General features: G+C 44.8%; 1 protein-coding gene across 6 annotated transcripts in view; it reads right to left on the minus strand.

The window, feature by feature from the left end:
- SMG6 (SMG6 nonsense mediated mRNA decay factor) overlaps positions 1-20,655 on the minus strand; it is a 246,956-nt gene that overhangs the window by 48,797 nt on the left and 177,504 nt on the right. The gene's annotated exons all lie outside the window — the stretch shown is intronic.

Consider the following 20,655-nt stretch of genomic DNA (forward strand, 5'->3'; position numbering starts at 1 on the left):
TAATAGTTTACTTCTCAGTGGAAAAACCAGGCTTAAGGAGGAGATACTGATTTCTAATTGAGTTCTCAGGGAGACCTTCTCTGCCATAGAATTTTCCCTTCCCACCCCATCACTTTTCTTCTTCTTACCAAGGGAAGTTTCTTCAAATTGCTGTCTCTGGCTCAAAGTTAATTTCCCTTTGGCCAAAGCACTCTGCACATGCCATTGTTCCATGCCCTGTTATGCCAGAGTTCAAGCCGATAAGCCACCAACATGCCTTTTAATAAAGGAAGGGAGGGGGTCTCTCAAGGGAACTCTGCTTACTGAGGGAAAAGAGAGTCCTATAGCAGCAAAGGCACATACTACCCTTCCTCAGTGACCTCAGAGGAGTCTATTTACAAAGGCTATAGTTAGAGAGGAAAGAGCGAGAAGGAAGGGAAAGAGAGGCAGACCATGACCAGAGAGGTCTTATGTCCCACAGGAATAACTCTGAGGACAAGGAAAAGGCTGTCCTGTCACAAGGGCAAAATTAACCAGACCCAGCCAATTATGAGGGAGGGAAGGAAGGAGGATGCTGGGAACATGAAGGGGGCAAGGCTTACAGGCCACTACATACATGGGGGAATGCACGAGGAAACTGTTCCAAAGGTGATGACAAGGCAGACAGGAAACCTCCGTGTCTCTGCTGACAGGAAAGAAAGAGCGAAATTCTGGATCTTCTCTCTAGGCAGGATTTCTCTTTTTCTTTCTTTCTTTCTTTCTTTTTTTTCTGAGACAGAGTCTCAGTTTGTCGCCCAGGCTGGAATGCAATTGTGTGATCTCGACTCACTGCAACCGCCATCTCCCGGGTTCCAGCAATTCTCCTGCCTCAGCCTCCCAAGTAGCTGGGATTACAGGCATGTGCCACCACGCCTGGCTGATTTTTGTATTTTTAGTATAGACGGGGTTTCACCATGTTGGTCAGGCTAGTTTTGAACTCCTGACCTCAGGCGATCTGCCCGCGATGGCCTCCCAAAGTGCGGGGATTACAGGTGTGAGCCACTGCGCCCGGACTCTATGAAGGATTCCTGACAGGCATGTGACATTCCCTGTCTTCCCATGGGTGCGCTGACAGCTGGGAACCCTGCCCTTCAGGTCAGGTAGGGCAGGGATTTAGACCTCTCAGGAGTTCATGAAGAGGTTCAGTAACGACTGAAACCACGATCCCAAACACAAATGGGGACTGTCATTTCCTGTTGGGTTTCCATGCTGTAAAACAGTGGGGGAGAAATGCCAGCTACGAAGTACTACGTCTTCTGTGGAAAATGGAGTATGCAGTGTATCTGGCTCCAGGTTCTGACTTGTAAATCTACGTGAGAACTGGCTGTTAGCTGCTAGAGGATGATAGTGTCAAAGAGACACTCTACCACTCAACCTGCCGCCTTTCTGCTCACTCTCTGTGGGCTCTAGGTAGCTGATGAGCCTCCATAGGAAGGGCAGTCCTGGGCTGGGGCAGCTCCTCTGGGCACTAGCTCACTGTCCTGTGTTCTTAAACAGCCCTGATGGAACAAGCCATCTGTGAGGGTTATTTAACTTGGAGCTGGAAGAGGGTGAGGATGTGGAAAAAATAAACTGAGCAGCCAATGGATGGGGCCAGAGAGAGAGAGAAGGCAGGTGGCATGTTCATGGGACTGTGTGCCAGGGCCAAGCAGGGTGGGACTGCAGAAAGGAATGGTGCCGAAAGGAGGCCAGCATGGGAGCGGCTGGAACACCCAGGACAGCAGAATTTTATTTCCAAAATGGTATTTTGTTGTTCTCCTTCAAGGACACCCAAGCCCTCACTTGAGAGTTCCACTTACGGGAGAATCCTGGAATGGTGTAACTAAGCGCACCTGCCTTGCCTTCTGGAAAGCGACCTGAACCTTGCCTAATTTCTGAGCCTTAGCCTGCAAGATAAATCTAACAGGTTGTTTTTTTTATTTTTACATCCAATGCCTCCAAATAATGGCAACAGCTAAGAGGGTAGAAAACGGAAATGCCAAAGGATTACGGAGAATTTGCAGGAATTACAGAAAATAGCTACAGAAACTACAGGATGATCCAGAAGGAGATATGGGAATCTGGTGTATGACTGAATTGTAACTGGACCTCTTTGGAGTCTTCTTAGCCACTCTCCAACCCGCAGCCTCCACTATAAAAACACATATTGAAACTTTCATTTTAAAAAATCTTGCCAGGCGCAGTGACTCACACCTGTAATCCCAGGACCTTGAAAGGCTGAGGCAGGCGGGTAACTTAAGGTCAGGGGTTTGAGACCAGCCTGACCAACATAGTGAAAATGCAAAAAAAAAAAACAACAAAAATTAGCCTGTCATGGTGGTGCACACCTGCAGTTCCAGCTACTCAGGAGGCTGAGGCAGAATTGCTTGAACCTGGGAGGCAGAGATTGTAGTGAGCCAAGATTGTGTCACTACACTCTAGCCTGGGCCACAAAGTGAGACTCTGTCTCAAAAAAAAAAAAAAAAAAAAAATTCTGAGCCAGGTGTGGTTGCTCATCCCTATAATTCCAGAACTTTGGGAGGCCAAGGTGGGTGGATCACCTGAGGGTTAGGAGTTTGAGAATAGCCTGGCCAATATGGCGAAACCCCGTCACTGCTAAAAATACAAAAAAATCAGTCGCACGGGGTGGTGAGCACCTGTAATCCCAGCTATTGGGGAGACTGAGGTGGTAAAATCACTCGAATCCAGGAGTTGGAGGTTGCAGTGAATTGAGGATTACACACCACTGCACTCTAGGCCGGGCGACAGAGCAAAAAAAAACCCTAGGCATTTTCACTTATCTCATTTAATCCTTACTAAAATGTTATGAAATAACTAATGTCATCCCCATTTTTCAGAGAATAAACTCAACCTCAGAAACAATAAATTATCTGGAGTTTTCTTATGACTAGCACAGAGCATAACAAAGGCTATGGCATCTATCTACAACAGGAAGATGTATTTTTCTGCAGGCTGTCGTGGCAAAACAGCATTAGTTGACAGTATCTCATCTGATCCATTCCTGATTACCAAGTCTATGTGGTATAGTCTCACAAGATTTGAAAGACAGACCAAAAAGCTGCTGTTAGAATATATGTCTCTTTTTTTTTTGACACTGAGTCTCACGCTTTGTCACCCAGGCTGGAGTGCAGTGGCGCAATCTCGGCTCACTGCAAGCTCCACCTCCTGGGTTCAAGCGATTCTCATACCTCGACCTTGCGAGTAGCTGTGATTATAGGCGTGTGCCACCATACCTGGCTAATTTCTGTATTTTTACTAGATACAGGGTTTCGCCATGTTGGCCAGCCTGGTCTTCAACTGCTGGCCTCAAGTGATCCGCCTGCCTCAGCCTCTCAAAACGCTGGGATTACAGGTGTGAGCCACTGTGCATGGCCTTTCTCACTCTTTATTAAATATTTCCAAGGCAGTAGATTAAGAATAGGATTAGAGACAGGAATCCAATAGCTGCACGTGCTACTTACTCTACTTTTGAAGAACACATATAGACAGGCAAACCATTATAAACTACTTTGAAGTATAGTTTGAGTGCTTTATATTGATAAAAACAGACAAAATTTCTGGACCAGCCTATACTAGGGAAACCTATATACACCCTAAACTTTTAAAAAATTGACAACACAAGGCCAGATGCAGTGACTCACGCCTGTAGTCCTAGCACTTTGGGAGGCCAAGGTGGGTGGATCACCTGAAGTCAGGAGTTCAAGACCAATATGGAAAAACTCTGTCTCTACTAAAAATTAGTTGGGTGTGGTGGTGCACTTCTGTAGTCCCAACTACTTGGGAGGCTGAGGCATGAGAATTGCTTGAACCCGGAGGCAGAGGTTGCAGTGAGCCGAGATTGAGCTACTGCATTCCAGTCTGGGTGACACAGTGAGATTCCATCTTAAAAAAAAAAAGACAACACAGAACTAAAAGCTGTCACTTAATTCTGTTACTTAAGCTAAAGCCACTATTGCTGCTGACAAAGTACCAAAGGAGTTCAATGAGAACGTCTGTTCTGGGAGGCACTAAAGATATGGTTGCACCTCAGAATCAAGTACCAGGCCAAACTGAAGCCAAAGCTGTTTAGTAATGTGTAGTTTAGAAACATGGCACATGGTAAAAACAAGCAATACAAAGGCTGAATTTTAAAAACAAAACCTTCCCACCTCTTTTTAGGCCCTGTTGCGAGTTTCTGGTATGTTCTTCAGAGATATTTCTGCATTTACTGACATACGTGATTAACTATGAGCTCTCTCTACCTTTTATAGATATATTTATGTACGTGGTGATACACTATAACACACGCACACACGGTATCTTCATCATCAACATCATTTGTGAAGCACATTTCATGCCAAATACTAAGGATCATCAACAATAAAGCACTCTGTGTTGGGGGGACTGGCGGAAAGACCTAGCAAAAGCAGCAAAGGGAAGCAGAGAGAAGACAGACCCTGATGATAGGCTCAAATCCATCAGTCATCATCAAGTCCAACGGGCCTCGGAGTGGTCAGCAACAACAGTCTCCCGAGCCAAGCAGGGTCTCAAATGACACAAAGGTGGGCAAAATGGCCTGCATTTACATGTCACAAAATAATGTGCCAAGTGGATACATGCGCTCCAGCCTGCATGCTGCCCAGGAAGAGCTCCCGCCCCAGAGGAATCAGTACCAGGAGGGTCATCCACAAATCTGAAGGCCAGAAACAAGGAGTGCTATATATAGATTTACTGTGGAAACTACACGGTTCTAATTCTACCTTGATGTGCAGGCTACGTGTTACGGCAAGAGCTGCCTGGTACATCTGAAGGCTGCTGCACCACCTTCAGTGCCAGTCTCCTTATCAGAGGAGAACATACAGCTGTCACAGAACAGAAAGTAAGATATTTGAGGTGTTTCAGGCTGATCTCACAGTCGGAGTTCTAAATGTATTCTACTGAATTCAATAAATATTTATTAAGCACATGCTATGATGTGGCAGGCCCTATTCAAACCACCAGAATACAGCAGTGAATAAAACAATGCTCCTATTCCCATGGAGCTTCACATTTTCCCGAGACTGAGAATCAAATAAGCAGATAGTAGTGGGGAGCACTGTGAAAAAAAGTCGGGTAAGAGAGACAGAGAGTGGCAGGGTGGGAAAGAGTATAGACATTATATATAAGATGGTGAACAGAAGACCCTAAGAAAGGTAACATTTGATCAGACTTGAAGGAGTAAGCCACAAAAAAGAGAGGTCCCTTCTTATTTGAGACAGGATCTCACTCTGCTGCCCAGGTTGCAGTACAGTGGTGTGACCATAGCTCATGCAGCCTCCCAAGTAGCTGGGACCACAGGCACCTGCCACCATGCCTGGCTAATTTTTTATAGAAACGGGGTCTCCCTATATTGCCCAGGCTGGTCTTGAACTCCTGGGTTCAAGGGATCCTCCTGCCTTGGCCTTTTAAAGTGCTGGGATTACAGGCATGAGCCACCATGCCTGGCCTGAAAGGTCCTTACAGTGGGCTTCTTGGGCGGGTGGCTGGAGCATTAAGGAGTTCCTTCTCTGATCGAAGGGCTTGTTAGCTACACAGTGTGAAGGAAGGAGAACAGGCTTTTCTACCTCAGCCCGGTGAGACAAGACGCCTTTGAGAGTTTCTGCAGCTTGCATACCCTCTCCATGCAGTTTCTGGAAAGTCTCCATCACAGATGAGAGTTTTAGGTTGAATTTTAAGTTTGACCACAAATATTTAAACTTCCCTGGACCACAAATACAGTATCTTCTCTGTGGTTTATCTGGCAGCAAGTACATATTTACAAATCTCTATATGTCTGCCTGTTATTTAAATTTCTTACAGAAGTGCCAAGGTCTTTAGTTGTGATTTACCCCCTCCCCCTCCGTATTGGTAGGTATAGTCTTGATTAGGCCTAATTCTTGGGAAAAGGAGGTATCTTTAAAACAGAAGCTTAGAAGTCTTCCTGGTTAAATTTCCTATTATCGCTTTCCTCTTAAAAAAAAAAAAGTCTGTGGTCTGTTCCAAGTTCTTGTATTTGAAATGAAATGTAAAAATTGAATTTTTTTGGTGCTTTTTTTTTTCCACTATAGAACTGAGAATAAAACTTAAAGCTAAATAAATCTGCATACTTTAGCTGTACTAAAAAGCAAAACAACAAACAAAAAACAAGCCAGGTATAATGAGCTCCAAACTTTTTTTTTTTTTGAGACAGACTCTCACTCTTTCACCCTCTGTCACCCAGGCTAGAGTGCAGTGGCACAATCACGGCTCACTGCAACCTCCACCTCCCAGGTTCAAGCGATCCCTCTGCCTCAGCCTCCTGAGTAGCTGGGACCACAGACATGCATCACAATGCCTAATTTTTATATTTTTGGTAGAGATAGGGGTTTCACCATGTTAACTAGGCTGGTTTTGACCTCCTGAGCTCAAGTGATCTACTGGCCTCAGCTTCCCAAAGTGCTGGGATTACAGGTGTGAGCTACTGTGCCCAGCCTTTTATTTATTTATTTTTTAAGATACAGAGTCTTGCTCTGTCACCCAGGCTGGAGTGCAGTGGTGTGATCAAGGCTTACTGCAGCCTCCACCTCCCAGCCTCCCAGGCTCAAGTGATCCTCCCCACCACTTCAGCCTCCTGAGTAGTGGAGAGTTAGCACTACAGGCGCGTGCCACCATACCCGGCCAATTTTTTTTTACTTTTTGTAGAGACAGGGCCTCACTATTTGCCCAGGTTGGACTTGAACTCCTGGGCTCAAGTGATCCACCTGCCTCGGCCTCACAAAGTGCTCAGATAACAGGTATGAGCCACTATGCTGGGCCTAAGGCCCAATTTCTAAATGAATACTCTTATTTACTTACCAATTCCTGAAAATTATAACATGCACTAGAGTTACAAAGAATACAGCAAACATCCCTCCTCTCCAGCTGGGTCTTCAACAAAGCTGGCTTGGGAACAGGTTCTGACTCCACGAGAACACAAAATTCTTAAATGGGTCTCTGGGTTATCAGGACCGGTTTCTCTTAACACAGCTGCCAAGAGAGTTGTACGGCATTCTTATCAAATGAAAGCAAACAGGTAGATCATCTAAAACCCATGGCCTCAAAACAATCACTCCTACTCCATTCTGGAGATCTTCCACTGTTTTCCTCTTTCCTTTCCTGGACCTTTGGGGTACGGTCCCTACTAACATCCAGGCTACAGAGTTGACACCCAACACAGAGAGACTTAAGGAGCATCTTCACGAAATCACTGAATTATCTCCTCCCGAGTGTCATAGGAGAGTAGTGGAACTAGGTACGAAGTAACAAACCCACGCGCATAAACCCATGAAAGCATATTCTATGTACAACGCCTACCTTAATCAAATGAACAATGACCTTCAAAGTATTCAATCTGGAAGGCTAGAAGCTCATTTCTTAAAACCTAGCATTGAGGCCAGGTGTGGTGGCTCATGCCTGTAATCTCAACAGTCTGGGAGACCGAGGTAGGTGGATCACCCGAGGTCAGGAGTTCAAGACCAGCCTGGCCAACACGGCGAAATCCCACCTCTACTAAAAAAATACAAAAATTAGCCGGGCGTGGTGGCGCACGCCTGTAGTCCCAGCTACTCGGGAGGCTGAGGTGAGAGAATCGCTTGAAACCAGGAGGCCAAGGTTGCAGTGAGCCTAGATTGCACCACTGCACTCCAGCCTGGGTGACAGAGCGGGACTCCATCTCAAACCAAAACAAAAAAAGCCCCCAAAAAACAAAAACAAAACTAGCATTGATTTGTTTAATCAGAATGACGTTAAGATGTGCTTCTATTCTGTCTATCCTTCCAGTTTCCCACTGAAATGACTAAAAACAAATAAATAAATAAAAATGAAGAAAGCATGCATCAGTACTAGGCAACCCCATACCAGAAACTTTGGGAAACTGTCTGCAAGACAAACAGTGGGTGGGACTGGAGTGAGAAAAAGGACAACTGATGTTCAACCCTTTTCAGGCTGAGTAAGAATACAGACCTTAGTGGCAGTACCACATTCATATCCTTATCTTGGGGCAACTAATACAAGAACCAAGGTGGGTTGTGATGCATTTGGAAGGGCACCAGGGACCAGGCGCGGTGGCTCATACCTGTAATCCCAGCACTTTGGGGGGCCATGGTGGGCGGATCACCTGAGGTCAGTAGTTTGAGACCAGCCTGGCCAACGTGGTGAAACCCCGTCTCTACTAAAAATACAAAAAATCAGTCGGGTGTGGTGGCAGGCGCCTGTAATACCAGCTACTCAGGAGGCTGAGGCACAAGAATCTCTTCAATCCAGGAGGCAGAGGTTGTGGTGAGCCGAAATCGTGCCACTGCACTCCAGCCTGGGCAAAAATAAAATAAAACAAACAAACAAATAAAAAGAAGGGCACAACTGGATCCTACCAGGGTTGATGAGAAACACAGCAGGTATTGGAAGAAACTTTGCGGCTGCTAACTAATAGCTGGTGTGAATGGACAGATGAGGCAGAAGGAAGACACAGCTGAGGAGAATGGCTTCTAATAAAGGTAAAAAACTCGGAGTAAGAACATTACGTTGAGAAACCTGGTCTACTCTAGCAAACAGAGTGTTTAACACTGGCAGTATAAAGCAAATGTTCCTCTTTTCCCTTTGTCTGCACCTGAAAATCTTAAGAGGCCCATCTAAACTGTCAATATGAACAAGTATAGACTGGCCCCAACAAAGATGAAAAAAAAAAATCACCTCACATATAAAAAAGTATTGCAGTTCAACAGGATACCAATCTAAGGACTTGGTAAACATCTTTCTAGAAGAGTCAGTGTGAAAACAGGCACAAACTATGGAAACTTTCAAACTAATACTTAAAAATTTAATAGTAATGGCACAAGGAAAGATAAATAGACCTTTGGGGCAGAAGATACAGTCTAGAAATAGACCTACACACACATAATCATCTGACTTATGATGTGACATCACTGTAGTTCAGTGGGGAAAAATGATCTTTCAATAAAATGAACCACAGACCTAAATGTGAAAGGTGAAATAATACAGTTTCTCGATCAAAATATAGAAGAATATCTTCCTTCCAATATGTTGTCTTGGAATAGGCAAACACTTCTCTTTTTTGGTGGGGGAAGTGGGAGGACAGGTTCTTGCTCTATCCCCAAGGCTGGAGTGCAGTGGCATGATCATAGTTCACTGTAGCCTCGAACTCCTGGGTCTACACAATCCTCCTGCTTTAGTAGCTAGATGTGCACCACTATGCCAGGCTAATTATTTATTTATTTAATTTTAGAGACAGGGTCTTGCTATATTGCCCAGGTTGGTCTTGAACTCATGAACGGAAGCAATCCTCCCACCCTGGCCTCCCAAAATGCTAAGATTACAGGTGTGAGTCACTGTGCCTGGCTGCATTTCTTAAATAAGACACATAAAGCACTAACTTTTAAGAAAAATATATCTATTTATTATTTCATTTATTTATTTTTGAGACACAATCTTGCTGTGTTGCCCAGGCTAAGAGTGTAGTGGCATGATCTTGGCTCACTGTGCCTCAACTGCCTCGGCCCAAGCAGTCTTCCCACTTTAGCCTCTTGAGTAGTTGGTACATATGGGCATGCACCACCATGCCCAGCTATTTTTTTTTTAAATTTTTCTGTAGAGGCAGAGTCTTGCTATGTTGCCCAGGCTGGTACTGAACTCCTGGCCTCAAGGGATCCTCCCACCTTGGCCTTCCAAAGTGTTGAGATTACAGGCATGAGCCACTATATCTGACCAAGAAAAAATTGTAAATATGACTTAACTACACTAAGATCTCTGATCATAAAAAGATACTGTTAACACCGAAAGGTGGCTGGGCATGGTGGCTCATGCCTATAATCTCAGCACTTTGGGAGGCTGAGGTGGGTGGGGTCAGGAGTTCCTTGAGGTCAGGAGTTCGAGACCAGCCTGGCCAACATGGTGAAATCCCTGTCTCTACTAAAAATACAAAAATTAGGTGGGCGTGGTGGCAGGTGCATGTAATCCCAGCTACTCAAGAGCACTTTGGGAGGCTGAGGTGGGTGGGGTCAGGAGTTCCTTGAGGTCAGGAGTTTGAGACCAGCCTGGCCAACATGGTGAAATCCCGTCTCTACTAAAAATACAAACATTAGGTGGGTGTGGTGGCAGGTGCATGTAATCCCAGCTACTCAAGAGCACTTTGGGAGGCTGAGGTGGGTGGGGTCAGGAGTTCCTTGAGGTCAGGAGTTTGAGACTAGCCTGGCCAACATGGTGAAATCCCGTCTCTACTAAAAATATAAACATTAGGTGGGTGTGGTGGCAGGTGCATGTAATCCCAGCTACTCAAGAGGCTGAGGAAGAAGAATCACTTGAAGCCAACAGGTAGAGGTTGTAGTGAGCTGAGATCACGCCATTGCACTACAGTCTGGGCGACAGAGCGAGACTCTGTCTCCAAAAAAAAAACACAAAAAAAACAAACAAAAAACCCTGAAAAGATGAACCACAGACTGAGAGAGGATATTTTCAATACTTCTATCCAACATAGGACTTATATTCAGAATACTGGAAACACATACACACACACACACACACACACACACACAACCCTAGAAATCAATAAGGAAAAAGACAAAGAATCCAAGAAAAAAATGGGTAAAAATCAGGAACAGGCACTCCCCAGAAGAGGGTATTCATGGCCAATAGCAGAAGAAAAGGCACTTATTATCATTACTCATTAGGGAAACGCAAATTAAAATCACAATGAGAAGAACAACAACAAAAAACAAAACAAAACAAAAATCACAAAGAAATACTTCTAGACAGCCAACAGTATGGCTTTTAATTTTTTTTTTTTTTTTTTTTTTTTGAGACAGGGTCTCTCTCTGTTGCCCAGTCTGTAGTGCAGTAGCGTGAACACGGCTCACTGCAGACTTGACTCCCTGGGCTCAAGTGATCCTTTCGCCTCAGCCTCCCAAGTAGCTGGGAACACAGATATACGTGGTCCCAGCAAGGATGCCTGCTCTCACCATTTCCATTCAACACACTAATGGAGATCTCAGACACTGTATTAAGGCAAGAAAAAAAAAAGCTGAAAGCATAAAAATGGAAAAGAACTGCCTCTGTTTGCAGATGACATGATTGTTTAACACAGAAAATCCCAAAGAATGTGCAAATAACTACTAGAATAAATTCTAATAAAAATATCTTTAGGATTGAAGGACACATTAATATACAAAAGTTAATTGTATTTTCATATTCTAGCAGCAAAAGATTGGTAAATACAATTTAGAAACAATTACCTTTATAATGGCATAAAAAATAAAATGTATTTAGGAATAAACTTAACAGACAACGTCTAAGACCTGTACAATGAAAAGTATAAAAATCATAGGTAAAAGGCTAGCTATACTATGCATAAACTACAAAAATGCTGTTAAGATGTCAATTCTCCCAAAACTGATATGTAAATTAAACTTACTATTATAAGGATTCTAGCGTTTGTCATAAGAATTTTTAAATCAAACAAAAAGAATAGAAAGTGTAAGATACCCCCGCTTATATGCTCATCTGATACCTGAAAAAAGTACCAAAACAATCCACTAGAGGCAAGAAATGCCTTTTCAATAAATAGTGCTGATGTAACTTGATATCCATATGGGGGGAAAAAAGTTTTAGTTTTTATACCACAAACAAAATTAATTTGAAGACCAGGCACACTGGCTCATGTCTGTAATTCCAGCACTTTGGGAGGCCAAGGCACGGGTATCACTTGAGTCCAGGAGTTCAAGACCAGCCTGGGAAACATAGTGAGAGCCCATTTCTATAAAAATTAAAAAATTAACCATGTGTGGTGGTGCTTGCTTATAGTTCCAGCTTCTTGGGAGGCTGAGGTGGGAGGATCACTTGAGCCTGGGAGGTTGAAGCTGCAGTGGGTCATCCATGCCACTGCATTTTAGCCTAGGTGACAGACCAAGACCCTGATTCAAAAAACAAAACAACAGGAAGGGGCACGGTGGCTCACACCTGTAATCCCAGCACTTTGGGAGGCTGAGGCAGGCGGATCACTTGAGGTCAGGAGTTCGAGACCAGCCTGGCCAACATGGTGAAACCCCGTCTCTACTAAAAATACAAAAATTAGCCGAGTGTGGTGGTGGGCACCTGTAGTCCCAGCTACTCAGGAGGCTGAGGCATGAGAATCACTTGAACCCCGGGGGCAGAGGTTGCAGTGAGCCGAGATCATGCCACTGCCCTCCAGCCTGGGTGGCAGAGTGAGACTGTCTCAAAAACAAACAAACAAAGAAACAAAAATTTAATTTCAAATACATCATAGATCTAAATATAAAAGCTAAATCTACATAGCCTTTTTTTTGTCTTTTAAAATTTTGAGCTAGGGTCTTGCTCTGTTGTCCAAGTTGAAGTGCAGTGGTGCAAACATGGCTCACTGCAGCCTTGCCCTGCAGGGCTGCAAGCAGCTGGGATCACAGGTGTAGGCTACTATGTCGAGCTAATTTTTTAATTTTTTGTAGTCATAGAGATCTCACTATGTTGCCCAAACTGGTCTCGAATTCCTGGACTGAAGGGATCCTCCTGCCTTGGCCTGCTAAAGTGTTGGGATTACAGGCGTGGGTCACTGTGCCTGGCTCAATGTAGCTTTTTTTTTCTACATAGAATCTCGTTCTGTTGCCCAGGCTGGATGGAGTGCAGTGGTGTGACCTTGACTCACTGCAACCTCACTCTCCCAGTTCAAGGGATTCTCCTGCCTCAGTGTGCTGAGTAGCTGGGATTACAGGAACCCACCTGGCTTTTTTTTTTTTTTTTTTTTTTGAGATGAAATCTTGCTCTGTCCTCCAGGCTGGAGTGCAGTGGCGCGATCTTGGCTTACTGCAACCTCCGTCTCCCAGGTTTAAGCAATTCTCCTGCCTCAGCCTCCTGAGTAGCTGGGATTATAGGTGGCCGCCACCACGCCCAGCTAATTTTTTGTATTTCTAGTAGAGATGGGGTTTCGCTGTGTAAGCTAGGATGGTTTCAATCTCCTGACCTCGTGATCCACCCACCTCGGCCTCCCGAAGTACTGGGATTACAAGCATGAGCCACTGCACCCGGCCCAGAATTATTATTATTATTATTATTATTGAGATGGAGTCTTGCTCTGTTGCCAAGGCCAGAGTGCAGTGGCGCAATCTCAGTTCACTGTAACCTCTGCCTCCTGGGTTCAAGTGACCCTTGCGCCTCAGCCTCCTGAGTAGTTGGGACTACAGGCGCGCACCACCATGCCCAGTTTTTTTTTTTTTTTTTTTTTTTGGAGATGGAGTCTCACTCTGTCACCCAGGCTGGAGTGCAGTGGCGCGATCTCCGCTCAATGCAAGCTCCGCCTCCTGGGTTCATGCCATTCTCCTGCCTCAGCCTTCTGAGTAGCTGGGACTACATGCGCCTGCTGCCACAACCGGCTAATTTTTTTGTATTTTTAGTGGAGATGGGGTTTCACTGTGTTAGCCAGCATGGTCTCGATCTCCTGACCTCATGATCCGCCGGCCTTGGCCTCCCAAAGTGCTGGGATTACAGGCATGGGCCACCGTGCCCGGCAATGCCCAGCTAATTTTTTTGTATTTTTAGTAGAGAACGGTTTCACCATATTGGTCAGGTTGGTCTTGAACTCCTGGCCTCAAGCGATCCACCCACCTCGACCTCCCAAAGTGCTCGGATTACAGGCGTGAACCACCAGGCCCAGCCTCAGTATAGAGCTTACAGGAAAACCAAGTAGAAGATCCTTATCACTTGGGATTTTTAGCCCTCGTAAAGTAACCATAAAAGAAAAACATGATAAATTGATTTCATGAAAATTAAAACCTTCTGTTTATCAAAAGATAGTAAGAAAATGAATAGGTAAGAAACAGACTTTGTGAAAATATTCACAAAACATGTATCTGACAAACTACTTACATCCAGAATACATAAGGAAATCAGTAAGAAAATAACCCAACTAAAGAAAATGGGTAGAAGATGTGAAAAGATGCTTCATAGGGAAGATATACAAAATGGTCAGTAAGCATATGAAAAAGTATACAACTTTGGCCAGGCATGGTGGCTCCTGCCTGTAATCCTAGCACTTTGGGCGAGTGAGGCAGGAGGACTGCTTGAGCCCAGAAGCTGGAGACCAGCATAGGCAACATAGCAGTATCTTGTCTCTACAAAAAGTTTTCAAAAAATTAGCCCAGTGTGGTGGCACACACCTGCAGTCCCAGCTACTTGAGAGGCTGAGGCAGGAGGATTGCCTGAACCCAGGAGGTCAAGTCTGCAGTGAGTCGTGATTGCGCCATTGCTCTTTGGCTTGGGTGACAGAGAAGACCCTGTCTGAAAAAACAAAAAGTATACAACTTCACCAGGGAGATACAAATTGAAGCCAAAAATGATGTATCATCAGTCACCACACACCTACCAATGAGGATGTGAAGCAATCTTCATCTTCGGAAAAAGCTGTAGGGCAGGGGTATCCAATCTTTTGGCTTCCCTGGGCCACAATGGAAGAAGAATTGTCTTGGGCCACACATAAAATGTAACAGCACTAACTATAGCTGATGAGCTTAAAAGGGGGGGGGGGGGGGCAAAAAAAAAAAGCTCATAGTGTTTTAAGAAAGTTTACGAATTTGTGGTGGGCTGCATTCAAAGCCATCCTGGGCTGCATGCAGCCTGTGGGCCACGGGTTGGACAAGCCTGGTCTAGGGGATCTCTAATAAAAAATGCACATCTAATCTCTGACTCGGCAATTCTAATCCTAGGCATTTAGTCAAGTGAAAACACACGTCCAAAAACAGATTTGTGTACAACTATTCACAGCAAAAACTTTATTCGTAACAGCTAAAAACTAGAAATAGATTCGCTGTCTGTCAACCAGATAAACTGTGACAGATTCATAAAATGGAATACTACTCAGCAATAAAAAGGAGTGAGCTACTAATATATGTAACAACATAGAGGAATCTCAAAAAGATTAAGCTAAATGAAAAAAGGCTTACTCAAGAGCATATACTTACTGTGTGATTCCATTTATATGGGGTTCTAAAATAGCCAAATCTAATCTTGGTGGAAAAAATCAGAACAGAGCTTGCCTCTGGGGACAGAGGTGGAGATAAGGGATTATAACATAATTATATGATCATTTATATATATATACACACACATATACGTATATATACACATATGCATATATTTGTGTCTGTGTGTGTTGGAGGGGGAGAGAAAAAGAGAGAGAGAGAGCAAGAGAGAGAGACTCTCGCTCTGTCACCCAGGCTGGAGTGCAGTGGCATGATTTTGGGTTCACTACAGCCTCGACCTCCTGGGCTACTAAAGCAGTTCTCCCGAGCAGCTGGGTCAACAGGTGCTTGCCACTACATTCAGCTAATTTTTGTATTTTTTGTAGAGATGGGGTTTTGCCATGTTGCCCAGGCTAGTCTTTTCTTTTCTTTCTTTCTTTTTTTTCTTTTTCTTGAGACAGTCTCACTCTGTCGCCCAGGCTGGAGTGCAAGGCGCAATCTCAGGTCATTGCAACCTCTGCCCTCCTGGGTTCAAGCAATTCTCATGCTTCAGTTTCCTGAATAGCTGGAATTTAGGTGCCTGCCACCACATCCAGCTCATTTTTGTATTTTTAGTAGAGACGGGGTTTCACCATGTTGGCCAGGATGGTCTCGAACTCCTGGCTTCAAGCAATCTGCCTATCTTGGCCTCCCAAAGTGCTAGGATTATAGCCATTAAAAAATATTTAAAAGAAGAAAAAAATGGATGGATGGATGGATGGATGGGGAAGAGAGGGAGAGACATAAACATAATGTGATAAGACAAATACAGTAAAACGAGAATGACAGCATCTAGGTACTGGGTATAAGTGAGCTCACTGGAGAATTTTCAACTTTGCTGTATAATAAAATGTTGGTAAATCAATCACATCACTAAAGTATAAAAAGACAGTATTTGGAAGCACTGGACCTAGTTGGATTAAAAAAAGAAAATCTGCATCAATCCCTGTTGCTGTCACTAAACAGCTGTCTCATTAGCTATTACGGAAAACACAGTGTCAGAGGGCTGGTTTTGCCATGTAAAAGAAGTCTTCAGCTTGCTGTGTCCTAACACTGGATCTCATATGAATCCCCAAATTCTAAAGGCTAGAAAGGTTTAAAATGTAGACGCAGCTTCAATATCCAGGAGGCAGACCTAAGAACAAGAGATGTAAATCCAGCTCTGGCAGCGGGAAGGGGCGGGGGGCCATGGCGACGCGAAGTTAGAAGCCGCCAGCCACCAAGCCTCTCCAACCCCAGTAGTTCTGTGTCTGGATGTCGGCCCCATATACTGGCTTAAAACCTCAAGACACTAGAAGATCTCACCAGTAGGAGCAGCCAGAGCAGCTGAAACATGTCCCTGTAAACAATAAATGTTTATCTGGGCAGATAACCTGGCAGATAGCCTTATTCTGATTTTAGGCAACTTGAAACTCCACAATGGGAAGCTGAGCACAGAGGGGCCCCTTCCTCTTTGCCACATGGGTAGGAAGCAGAGATGGAAGGTGGTCCTGGCTCCTATCACGTGAGAGGTGGCAGAAAGCCACTCTCTGTAAATGCCAACTTCTTCCCTACTGGATGATGGCCAGATTCCCTTAAAGACAGAGGGTGGGGACAGAGAAGTCAAGTCAACCAACGCTAAACAATGCTACCGCATAGAGCTGGCGGTTACACCATTGCCCTGAAGGTACGAGGAACTCTGGCGGGTCTGGCTGCTGCCACAGGAACCGCACTGGCTCAGGGCTTCCCCAGGCCTGGGTGGGATGCCTGTCACTGACTCCGGCCACACACAGAGGCTCAGTCGCCACCTCGGTCAGTGGCAAACAGCTGCTGAGAGGGGAGGAGTAGACCCAGGGGTGCTGTGTGCTGCACAGCCAAATCTTCCACTTTTGGAGACTCCAAACAATATTCATAAGAGCCATATGGCTTAAACCCCATGGAGGTACCAGGCAAAAGGCTGTACGGGGAAAGAGGCAGCTGCAAGGAAGGAATGGAAGTGTGTTGATGGCACAGAAATTTCTTTGACAATTAACTCTCCAAACAATTTGACTACCAGTTCTGAAACCCCAATCCCTAACTGACAAATGCAATCTTGGGCACTGGTTATTCCTCCCACCTATATACTTCTGCCCATACTCTTCTTGGAAGAAGACAGGATAGGGAAGTGAAACCCACAGTATGCTGAAAGGGAAGCTGAGCTCTCATTCATAAGACTACTAAGCTCTCTCACAGGGAAGAGGATGGAGACGGCACAACAAAGACTCTTTGCTCTGAAATAGCACCGAAGTGAAGCCCGGCAGAGCCAGGGCGTGGATCCTGGACGGAGCGCCGAGGAGGAGTGTGTTTGTGTGTATGTTTGCGCTCATCTGGTTTTTGTTGGGGGAAGGTGACAATTCATTCTTTTGATTTCATTCAAACTTATAGCTGCTTTTATAATCACTTCCTGAAAACACAGTAGGAAGAGAGTGGTATGTGCTCACCCCACCCTCCATTTAACACTACCCCAGCAATCCAACTACGTGCTTTACACTGAGAAGAGGCCAGCTTTTTGCCTTTGGCAGCACTGAAGGCCAGACATTACCAGCACTCCTGTGTACAGCTCAAGGCTCCACCCAAATCAGACTGCACACACTGGATCCAAGAGGAATATCATTCCAGAACAACAACCCAGGAGAGAGAGAGGAGAGCTGAGGAGGCTGGGTGGGACGGCTGGGACACTTCTCACTTCTGACACCAGGACACCCAAGTGGTTGGCAGAGGCATTTCGGTAGTGCGGTGGCAGATCAACTGTAGTGTGGGAAATCCCAAATGCTATCGTAAAGAAGTTATCTCTGTACAAAGAGAGGGGTGACAACAAGGGTGGGGTACAGGCCACAGGGCAGTAAGGTAGAGAAATCAGCTTTAGCGAACTGGCTAGCTACTGGGCTAGTCCAATTCTGAATACACAAGTGATATTCTAGCCTCTTTTCAGGACAGACTGATGTAGAGCGGTCATGGGAGGCCAGGAAACAAAGCTCCATTTCTGGCCTAAAGTGGATTGGAGGGTTCCTCCGCAGAGAGTCATAACACAGTGTTTGCATAAAACCCCAGAAACCCACTGCTCCTGGCTGTCCAAGGCCAAAGGCATCTTCTTCCTGGAGAGCTACGTCTCTTACCCTCTAGGCTCTAAGACTCCCTATTTTACTTAGTAAGGTTTCCCGTTTACTCTGAGATCTGCAGATCTCCCCAAGGAGTCTTTAGAGGCAAGCTAGGGAAGGCGGCAGCAGGGAGACTGAACAGTAGTAAGGACACAGGTCTTCCGCATCCTGCCATTACTTCTTACATGGCAGAGAAACGAATGGACACTGAAAGGGGGTTTCCTGGTTTAACTAATTATTTACAGCGTTTATTCTTTATTTTATTTTTTTCTAATGTGCAGGCATCTCTTAGATTGTTGACCCTCAAGGAAAATGCAATTGGGAGCACAACCATGATTGACACCTAAAGGCATTTTTTATTGCTGTTCCCATGAGAACACCATCAGAATGATGAACAAGGTATATACTGCTACAAAACAATCAGCATCTCCATTTGGAGAAGGAATTTCTTTTAAAAACACCCCATTTGGGGCACTATGGTCTCCTCCTCTGTGGAAACAGGAAGAGGCAGAAGGAGTTCCATTCCTGCCACAGCAGAGTCTACTTTTTGCTAATTTTTTGGAAAACAAGTTCTCTTTGGCTCTTGAGAAAACCAGACATTTCCAAAGGGAAAACAGAGAAGGAGACAGAGTCTGATGTGGCAAGACTTGTAGCCCTCTTGTATCTCCAAGACAGAGATAACCCGGAGGGACCCAAATCCCTATGTATTCACCTTCTAACCATGCATTCCATATAATCCAGACTTCCGGAGACACTACAAGGCCTCTGAAAATGTCACCACAATCCTTAGATTTAGGAAGAAAAGAAAATCTGAGGATAATTCTCTTGGGCTGTGCTGGCCAACAGGATGACCATTAGCTACAATATGGCCAAACTTAAATTTAAATTTCCTAAAATTGAATATAATTAAAAATGGAGTTCCAATAAATGGAAAAACATCCTATGTTCATGAATTGGAAGACTTAATATTGTTAAGCTAACAAAAGTAACCAAAGCAATCTACAGATTCAATGCAATTCCTATCAAAATCCCAATGGCATTTTCCACAGATACATAAAAACACATCTTAAAATTCATACGGACTCTAGCTGGATGCAATGGCCCATGCCAGTAGTCCCAGAACTCTGGGAGGCAAAAGCAGGCAGACTGCTTGAGGTCAGGAGTTGGAGACCAGCCTGGTCAACATGGCAAAACCCCGTTTCTACTAAAAATACAAAAATTAGCTGGGTGTGGTGGTGCACGCCTGTAATCCCAGGCACTTGGGAGGCTGAAGCACAAGAATCGCTTGAACCTGGGAGGTGGAGGTTGCAGTGAGTTGACACTGTGCCACTGCACTCCAGCCTGGGAAATGGAGCGAGAACCCGTCTCAAAAAAAAAAAAAAAAATTCATATGGAATCCTAAGGGACCTCACATAGTCAAAATGATCTTGAAAAGGAACAAAAGTTAGAGGGCTCATGCTTCTGGATTTCAAAACTTCCTGCAAAACTATACTAATCAAAATGGTGTGATACTGGCATAGAATAATACAGAAAACGTAGAAGTAAACTCTCACAAATACAGGGTCAACTGACTTTTGACAAGGGTGCCAAGACCAATTCCAATCTTATGGAAGGAATAGTCTTTTCAACAAAAAGAGCTTAAAAAAACCCTGGATATTCACATGCAAAAGAATGAAGCTAGACCCTTACCTAATACCATATACAAAAACCAATTCAAAATGGACCAAAGACCTAAAAGGAGCTAAAACTAGAAAACTCTTAGAAGCAAGCATAAGGGAAAATCTTTATGACACGGGATTTGGCAATGATTTCTTGGATATGACATCAAAAGGATAGGAAACAAAAGAAAAAATAAGCAGGCTGGACACACCGCCTCACGTTTGTAATCCCAGCACTTTGGGAGGCTGAGGCAGGTAGATCACTTGAGGTTGGGAGTTTGAGACCAGACTGACCAACATGATGAAACCCCGTCTCTACTAAAAACACAAAAATTAGCTGGGCGGGCCCCTGTAATCCCAGCTATTTGAAAGGCTGAGGCACAAGAATCACTTGAACCCAGGAGGTGGAGGTTGCAGTGGGCCAAGATCAAGCCACTGCACTCCGGCCTGGGCAACAGAGTGAGGCTCAGTCTCAAGAAAAAAAGAAAAAAAAAAAAAGCCAACTGGACTTTACCAAAATTAAACACTTTTGTGCATCAAAGGTGGTGACTCACACCCGTAATCCCAGCACTTTGGGAGGCTGTGGCGGGACGATTGCTTGAGGCCTGGGAGTTCAAGAGAAGCTTTGGCAACATGGGGAGACCCTATTTCTACACACACACGTGCATGCATGCAAACACACAGACACACGCACACATACACGCACGCACACACATGCACAAGCACACACACGCGTGAACACACGTGTGCAATTAGCTGGGTGTGGTGGTACGTGCTTGTGGTCCCAGCTACTTAGGAAGCTGAGGTGGGAGGATCCCTTGGGCTCGGGAGTTC

This window comes from Piliocolobus tephrosceles, chromosome 16, assembly GCF_002776525.5.
Source record: "Piliocolobus tephrosceles isolate RC106 chromosome 16, ASM277652v3, whole genome shotgun sequence".
NCBI classification, from domain to species: domain Eukaryota; kingdom Metazoa; phylum Chordata; class Mammalia; order Primates; family Cercopithecidae; genus Piliocolobus; species Piliocolobus tephrosceles.